The sequence below is a fragment of the Schistocerca americana genome, chromosome 11 (assembly GCF_021461395.2).
Source record: "Schistocerca americana isolate TAMUIC-IGC-003095 chromosome 11, iqSchAmer2.1, whole genome shotgun sequence".
NCBI lineage: Eukaryota > Metazoa > Arthropoda > Insecta > Orthoptera > Acrididae > Schistocerca > Schistocerca americana.
Genome location: NC_060129.1, coordinates 84,373,958 through 84,383,051, shown reverse-complemented (window position 1 = coordinate 84,383,051; position 9,094 = coordinate 84,373,958). Strand labels below are relative to the sequence as shown.

The following is a 9,094-nucleotide window of genomic DNA, read 5'->3' as shown; positions in this document are numbered from 1 at the left end:
CGACGTTTTCACAGTCTGGCCGAAGTACAGCCGCGGCGCGCCGCGCCGCACCCCGCCTCTCTGCCGCACAGTGCTGTCCCGGCCGTCGGCCTGCTGCTGGGGGACGAGCTGGCAACGCCGCCCCGTGACGTCAGCGCCGGCTGCTGCGGCTCTCAGCTGTGTGCGCCGCTCGCCCGGCTCAGTCCTGACAGAGAAGGGAGGCGGGCGGCAGCCATGGGCGGCGCAGTGGCGTCCGCTGGAACACCCGAGAGAGAGGTAAAGCGGCCAGCTGCACTCTGCTGGAGCGCGTTTATCTGGTTTTGTGATTCGCTAACTACTAATGTCTGTGTGGCTGTTGTACCATTAAGGCTAGTTTACACTACGGCATTGCGCTGCGATTGCATAATACATGACAGAACACACGGCGACACCGTTGTTCACATCTGTAGCTCGTGTTCTAGTGGCTAGCATTGCTACCTCTGCATTATGGGGTCCTAGGTTCGATTACTGCCCGGGTTGGGAATTTTCTCCGCTCGGGGCCGGGTGTTCGTATCATCCTCATCATTTCATGATCATTTATGAAAATGGCGAGATCGGACTGAGTAAGGATTGGCAATTTGTATGGGCGCCGATAACCGCGCAATTGAGCGACCCACAAACCAAACATGATCAGCAACCTGTGTTCACATAAGTTTCATAGTTTTGTGAGTGCCGTAGTCGAGTATAAACTAAAAATGGCTCTGAGCACTATGGGACTCAACTTCTGAAGTCATTGGTCCCCGAGAACTTAGAACTAGTTAAACCTAACTAACCTAAGAACATCACACACATCCACGCCTGAGGCAGGATTCGAACCTGCGACCGTAGCGGTCTCGTGGTTCCAGACTGCAGCTCCTAGAACCGCACGGCCACTTCGGCCGGCTAAACTGGAAGTTTTCACAACTTCACGAGTTGTGGCAGAGCCAATTAATGCCTGTTTCCGTGAAATCACTGCATGAGAAAAGAATTAAGAAACGTGTTAGGGTCTGTGAGTGAATAAAAAAGAGGTATCAGCTCTCCGTTGTTCAGCGATCTTGCAGAGGGAAACTGTAATGCAAAACCCTTCACGTTATCATAGAATGCTCCCAGAATAGGTTATGTTTCCCCTAAGTAGTCAGTACTGCAGTGACGAAGGAAAAATATGGTAGTGAGTGAAACAATGTCGCCAGAATCGAAATTACAAATGCTTGTAAAATCTGGTGAGTGAACGTGTAATTGGCATTCTCAGTAAAGGAGCCCTGTTGAAACCCAAACTGTAATTTGATAAGGATACTATTGTCACCAAAGTGAGATAATATCTTAGAATACGTCATCTTCTCAAAAATGTTTGAGAATGTCAGCCGTGAAACAGTTTGGTACTGACCGACATCCGTCTCATTAGCTTCCTCCAACAGAGGTTTAACAACTGCACACTTCAGTCGCATGGAAAAATGACCTGGAGTTGGTGATGCATTACACATTTCATATATGACTGCGCTTATTGAATGGGAAAAATTTTTAGTACTCTGTTGGAAAAACCATCAAAATCAGAAGAGTTTTTATTTTCGAGACAATGTGTAATTTTATTAATTTCAGAAGGCGAAGTTTGGATACATTCACATGATTGAATTTTGTGGAAGTTATGTTTTGGACATACTGCTGTGATTTTGGTCTTTAACTGTCTATCCCTACCCGTTTCTATAAAATATAAGAAATGATTATTAAATACATTTGCTACCTGTGACTCATCATTTATAGCCCTTCCATTCAGTTAAATAGTGATGTCTTTTATGGCTTGTTATCCTGTCTCTCATTTCACTAAATTCCATATAGTCTTGGGTCTGGTGTCAGGAATACTAATTTCTAACATTATGTACATTCTCTTTGATTTTTTTAATAACCTTACTTAGTAATTTTAAGTATCTTCAGAGTGTGCAACTATTCAGGATTCCTACTTGTTCTTGCAAAAAGATAAATTTCCCTTTCCTTTCAAAAGATACTTTGATCGCTGTAGTGATCCTTTTACATGGCTGTTTAGTATCCCTTCTGATTAGCTTGTGCAGAGGGCCGTTTTCAAATAATATGAATTTATCATGGAATACATTAAATTTTTTTGTTAATATTTGGTTCGCTATAAATTACATCCCGCCTGTAAGCTATTCCTGAAGGAATTTGCCCTCTAGTCAATAATTATTCTAAGTGATTTCCACTGAGGAGTATCCATCCACACTTGTCACGCCTGGCAACACAGATTACACGCTTAAAAATAGAATTAAATCACTTACCACACTTTTCCCTGCACGAATTTTTGTTACTTATGAGCAGCAAGAATTAGGCCTCCATGTTAGCGCTTCAGCTATATGATGCAACGTGAAAAGTTATTACCGCTTGCAACAATAATTAAGCACTCACTCAACTGCAGTATTCGCTAAATTGTCTTTATCACAGTAAAATGTAACTTCATTGTATGCAAACTGCACGTAAACAACCAACTAGTGCGAAAGATTCTATATCAAACAAACTAAGATTTACGCCACTTTTGGGAAATACGAACATAACAGTGAACGGACTTGCTCATATTATATTGCTGTAAAGAGATATACAACAATTAAGCTGGATTGTCGGATTTAATTGTGCCATAACGTAAACAAATACATAGTTACAACCCGACCTTACGATCTTTTTGCCTTTTGTAGACTGTGTTTCATGGTTCTGTGACATAAAATGTTATGTTGTGTGATTTGCTGATGTAAGTAAACGGATGAGGCGGCATTACGACTTTATAAACCTTGCATCGCTTACCAGGCTCTTGCTGTACTCAAATCTGCGTGACAGGAAAGCGTGACGTCTCGTCACGCAGCGCGTGTTAGGTCCACCTGAATGGCGTCCGTTTCCGTGTGGCGTGTTGTGCAGGCAAGTTGTTGCAGTCGTGACTGTGCGTTTGTAGTATATTTCGTTGCAAAACAGCGGATGTTAGTGGACACGACGCTATCGTTTACGAAGTTGTGCCCTCGACGTTAAAATGTCACGATGAAAGTGCAGCATAAATTTCTGTGCCCCCTTTACCGACGATAGAAACATCATGAGCCCAAAACACCCCATTCATTTTCATTGTGAGAAATGTATGAACTGACCTGGATCCTCTTATTAGTTTCCATTACACGACTGAAACCTGTCGGAGTTATAAAATAGATAGAGGCATTTGTTAAATTTGTTTGAGCAGATTTTGCTTAGCCAAATACTAATCTTACGAGAAGTCAGCAGTACTAGTGATTCTGTCATGGATTTTGAAACATGGACAGCCTGTGACATCCCGTTTCCTGACACCAGCATAAGGAAACGTAGAACACTGACTTATCTTGAAGGCATCCTTAACGTGGTGTATCAGTTAAACTGCACATTGTCGTAATATGTAAGTGCGAATGCAAAAGTATGAAATATGCCATAGTAGCTTCGCAAGCACACAGACCAGCGTACAGTGAGACCAAGACGTACTTAACCTATCTGTATATTTTTAAGAAAGTAAGGTTATGCAATGTGAAAAGAAGTGTATACAAAATCTGAAGAGCCAATGCTGGGGAAAGAACAGTACCTCAATAAATGTAAATGTAAATGCCGCGTGGCTAGGGCCTACCGTAGGGTAGACGGTTCGCCTGGTGCAGGTCTTTAGAGTTGCCACGTCAGCGACTTGCGTGTCGGCGGGGATGAAATGATGATTAGGACAAGACAACACCCAGTCCCTGAGCGGAGAAAATCTCCGACCCAGCCGGGAATCGAACCCAGGCCGTTACGTATGACATTCCGTCACGCTGACCGCTCGGCTACCAGGGGCGGACACTTCAATAAATGATTTTACTGACAAACAAGGGACAGAATACGTTCGTAGCGATAACCAAGTTAATAAAATAGAAAAATTAATGCAAAAGCTACTTCATAAATTATTCATCTACTCAAGTTTCTTATATTTACAGCCTGGAAACGGGTCAACGGAGCGTCCAATGCCACCTGTCGGCTTTCACCCATGACGTAAGGGTGTTGTGGTGTGACGTCATGACGGCGCGGAGTTTACTTTGTGTGTGTTGCGTTTGTAGATGTCATCTTTTTTGCGGTTGGTGTTGTCCTCTGGTGGTGTGTGTGTGTGTGTGTGTGTGTGTGTGTGTGTGTGTGTGTGTGTGGTCCGCGCGTTATGTGGTGTACTGGGTTCATTTGGGTGTCAGTGCTTTAAGTGTGAATTTTGTCGGTGGTGGCTGTTATAGAAGAACGGAAATTAGTTTCAGTGAGTTAAGAACTAAGTTTCCGTTGTGTTTGTTTTTGCGGTGTTGTTTGATGTTGTTGGTTTGCTGTTTATCGTGTGGTAAGTCGTTTCATTCAATTTGCGACTTCTTTTGTTACATGTGGATATGACTTACAAGTTTCATAGTGCGTGTATGCTGGTTGCAATGGCGGACGACATGTTGTCCGTCATTAAGTTCGTGCAACTTTTGGGCTTGTGGCTGAGATAGTGACATACGGCGTATGCAAGCAGAATATGCGGGTTGGGGGTTTGTTTTGGTTGTGTTCCTTTGTTTGTTTGTGTGTGTGTGTGTCATTGGGGTGGCTGACCTAGTGTATAGCACCGGAACTTTTTTGTGGTAGGTAATCGTTTTTTTTGGGTCTATTGTGCGTGTGTTATGATGTTTGGTGAGGTTTTTATGTGTTCTTGGGTCAGTGTTATTTCCTGCATGTGTTGGTGGTTGACGATTTGGTATCGGCACTTGTGGTTGATTTATGTATCGTAGGGGAAGTACTCAATTTCAATTTTTTTGGTATCGTCAGTTGTACTTGAGTTATAGAGGTCAAGGGAAGTATCAGATTCCAATGTGTCGTAGTTATGTATGTCTTTTGGTATTGTGAGCTGCTGTTACCTATATAGGTCAAGGGAAGTGCCCGATTCCAACTTTTGTTGTTTTAGGTGTTGCTTTTGTGGTATGGACAGTTGCGGTGTGATTATAATCTTTGGAATAATTGGTTCTTATTTTGTGGTTTCAACAATTGCGGTTGAGCTATGTAGGTGAAGGGAAGCGACTGGTTCCTGTCGATATTGTGAGTGTAGCGGAATTTGCGAATTTTGTGGTGTTTTTATGTCGTCATTTTGTGTGGTGTGGGATCGTTGTGTGTGAATGTGTTTATAATTGATTTGTCCCCAACCAAAAACTCCCAATTTTCCGCGCTCGTCCCGTTAGTTTGATTATAGTTTTGGAGGGAGATGTATTTGTTCGTTTGAAATGTATTTTCGTGTCTGTTGTCGTGTTTATGTAATGACATAATAGGCGCCTTATTGGAGACATTGAGAATGGTCGTTTCCGCAATAATGGTGATGTCATGGGTCAAAGCAGACAAGTGGAATCGGACGCTTCTGTATTCCCCTTGAAACAATCTTTAACTAAAAAAAACAAGATTAGTTGTGTTTTACTTTTTAGTTGTCACTGTTTGCTGCGTGGAGAATGGAATTTTGTCCTGTTCTTCTAGAAGAGCTTATTTTACGTCTTCCTTGTCAGACATTTGACTTTTGCTAATGTTTCCTTCAAGCAGTTTCAAAAAGTGTTCAGTGGTATTGTCTTTGTCCTGAGAATGGATGTGAAGTTTCATTATATTCTTTCAAGATGTATATAAACATGTTTTGATGCATTCTACCTTCTCTAAAATATAGTTTCCAGCGCCTGCAGCAACCACACAGTCAGGGAATCCTCAGCACCTTTTGCAGTGGGTACAAGCTTCCTTGACAATATCTGTGTTTTCGTACGCCACACTATTTGCCTGCCACCTAATCTGTTTGTGCTATATTCATTTCGTCACAATATATAAGTATTTCTGAAGTTCACCATCTTCAATCCTTGTTCCCAGGCAAAATAAAAGACATTTCTTCAGATTCTGTTGGAACCCAAAATGTCTTTCGAGCTATCTGGCCCTTATATCTCTACTTCTGTGTCAACACGCACTGTTTCGTCCCTCTGCTGTTAACTCCTCAGATAAATTAGGCACGCTGATTTTAAAATTTTGATTTCCCTCGCTTTAAACCCGACACCTTCATCGGTCAGTGAGCTAGGGTGTCCGGTCGCTGGCTGGTTTCTCAATGTTTTGGTATGCAGAAGCGATCTGTTACCAACTCATCCGTCCATATAGGTCTGCCGATTACCTTAGCAGTGTTTATGCAGGTGAGAAACGTTCTCATTCAGTCACGGTCTTGTCGCTTCCCTCGGGGTTGCGACACTTGCCCGGAGCGACACACTGGCTGGCTCTCCACAGCAACAGGCGCACTGGCTGACGCATCCAGCGGCTCTGCACGGACCTGGCCCGCGCTCACAAGAGCAGCGGCCAACCGCGTGTCGCTTCAGGGGGCCCGTCATCACATCCCGTGGTGAATTTTAGTTTTAGGTCTGTTGCATTACTGAGAACTGGCAGTAAGATGCAGCGTAATGAGAACTGACAATGAAATTCAATGTCTCTTTTAACATTTTAGAATATGCAAAGAGTGGAGGGCAGGTAAGTAGGAAAGGTATTTCTTAAAACTGTTGCAGTCTTATGATGACTGCTGTTTTAGAACGAAATGTAGATACACAAATTTATATTTCCTCGGTATAAGACATTATGGATACTAATGCTCCAAACTAGCTGCAATAAGGTATGTTTTTCAATTTTTTTCACGACAGATCTGTTTCAGCTTACTGCCGCTATCAAGTGTCCTGCGAAATAACATCAGTAAGAGTAACTGTACATGAACTGTGGCTGACTCGCTTTTTCATTTGCACTGGTACTTAAACGTCTAGTTGGAAGTGATGACCATACAGCATATATACTAGTCTTTCTGTCATGTCTAACAACGTGTAATAGATCTTGTGCTTACGAAACGTAAAAATAAGTTTGTCAGATATTTTGACAATTCAGTTTTGACAGTTCTTTACTATGTGTTTACAAAGTAAATAACAGCTTACTGGAGATTGTTACCAATCGGTCTACTTATTTTCCTTTAAAGTTTTTCCATGGTCCATGTACATTTTGTTTAACATTTGACTGTCTTTTCGTGTTCTGTTTTGTCAGTATTTCTGTTTAAAATCTGTGTTCAGTTAGAATTTCGTGTGGACATTTCCGTGTAAGAATATAAATTTTCAGTTCTTAGAGAATGTTCATAGTATTTAGTGTAATATTTCTAACAGAGTTTCAATTAGCTCCACTTCGTGGTGTTGAGTTTTCAGGTGGAAACTGAAGCGTGATGGATCACTGTTACCGCTTCTAGTGTGTTCTCTAAATCTGGTATTAATTTCGTGTGGTTTAGCCAATATAGAAATTGTTGCAATCGTCAGTTAGTTTTGTATATTCCAGAAGTGACATGTTCTGAGATTTTGGTTGCACTTGAACGACATTTCGTTGTAACATTGTTGTTGGTATCCAAAGCCAGTTCTATGTTTGTGGATTTAAACAGTGCATTTATCTTTATTTGATATTCGTCCTAAGCAAATTGTGAGTATGTAGATTCTATGTTTTGTTGACGTTCCTTTGGTAAGATTTGTTATGTATCGTGGTGGGTTTCGGTTTTTTTTTTTGGTTAGTTTATCTGGTTCAAAATCATTTATGTAGGGTATGTAGCAGTGTTTTCAGTTCCTTATATATACCTGGTTTTTCTAGAAGTAAATTATATTAATCGTGCAGTGGTGAGTCTGAAAATAATAGAGTCCATAATAGAATTTAAAGCACAATCTCCCAGGCTCTCAACATCAACTCTAAAAGCTGCAAATAAAATGTACACAATAATAAATGCCCATGCCCCAACAAATGATAAAAATAATAAAAAAGAACACAGAGAAGAGGTAGAAAAATTTTGGGAGCTCTTAGATCAAACGACGAATAACATTAATAAAAATCATATCAAAATTTTAATTGGAGACTTCAATGCCCAGTTAGGAAGGGAAAAGAGATATAGAGACATAATAGGGAAATGGACAGCAGAAAGAAGAACAAACAAAAATGGCATAAGACTAGTGGAATTTTTCAGAAACCATGACATGATCTCAAAGTCGACGTATTTTAAGAGAAGACCAAGTAAACTAAAAACTTGGAAACATCCAGAATGGAAAAAAGGAGAATGGCAACTGGACCATGTCTGCATGGATAAGAATTACCACAAGGAAATTTACAATGTGAAAGTACTGAGAGGGACAGATACTGGATCAGATCATTACAAGATAAAAATTAAAATTAAATTAACCCCATTAGCAAAGAAAAAATCCCACCAGAAGAAGAAGAGAACCTATGACCCTCATAAACTGATACAAAATGAGGATTATGAAGCACAAACCAGGGATATAAAAATAACAGATGATCTGGAAGAAATAATTCCCAAATTGAAACAAATAGCTGAACAAGTTGCCCCTATAAATCCAAGGAAAAAACACCAGTGGTGGAACGATGAATGTGATGAAGCAGTGTTGGATCGACACCAAGCCTGGTTAAGGCATCAAAATGAAAAAACAGAAAAATCGTATTTGGAACTCACAAACCAAAGGAAGACAACACAAAAAATAATAAGGAGAGTTAAACGTCAGTACCAAAAAGATGTACTTCTAATGATAGAAACAAATAGTGAAAAAACAAACTCAAGAGACTATTACAAAATATTTGGCAGACAATTACAAAGATATGATCCTCCAACATTAATGTTAAAAGATAAAGATAATGACCTAGCCCATAGCAATAGTAAAAATACAGAAATTCTAGCAGAAACATTTAACAAGTTACTAAATTGTGAAGATCCCCCAGAACTTCTTCAGATAAACACAGAAACCCCAATTAAAACACCAGCAGAAAATATAAATCCACTTACAATTAATGAGGTCTACAGAGCTTTGAAAGAACTCAAAAACTACAAAGCAAGCGGAGAAGATCAAACGTTTGCTGAACTTTGGAAATATGCAGCAGAACCAGTAAAGATAGCATTACACCAATGCATAGTAAAAATCTGGAATGAAGAGAAATTACCAGAAAATTGGACTACTGCTATAATACATCCATTACATAAGAAAGGAGAAAAATCAAATCCAGACAACTATAGAGGAATTTCCCT

The 9,094-nt window shown here is 40.4% G+C and overlaps 1 protein-coding gene across 1 annotated transcript in view; it reads left to right on the top strand.

The window, feature by feature from the left end:
* The first annotated feature begins 205 nt into the window (after positions 1 to 205).
* LOC124553265 (serine/threonine-protein phosphatase 6 regulatory ankyrin repeat subunit C-like) overlaps positions 206 to 9,094 on the top strand; it is a 120,552-nt gene continuing 111,663 nt past the window's right edge. Inside the window, exon 1 of the mRNA XM_047127150.1 lies at positions 206 to 255. The gene's annotated coding sequence lies outside the window, so the exon portion shown is untranslated. The remainder of the gene's footprint in view (positions 256 to 9,094) is intronic.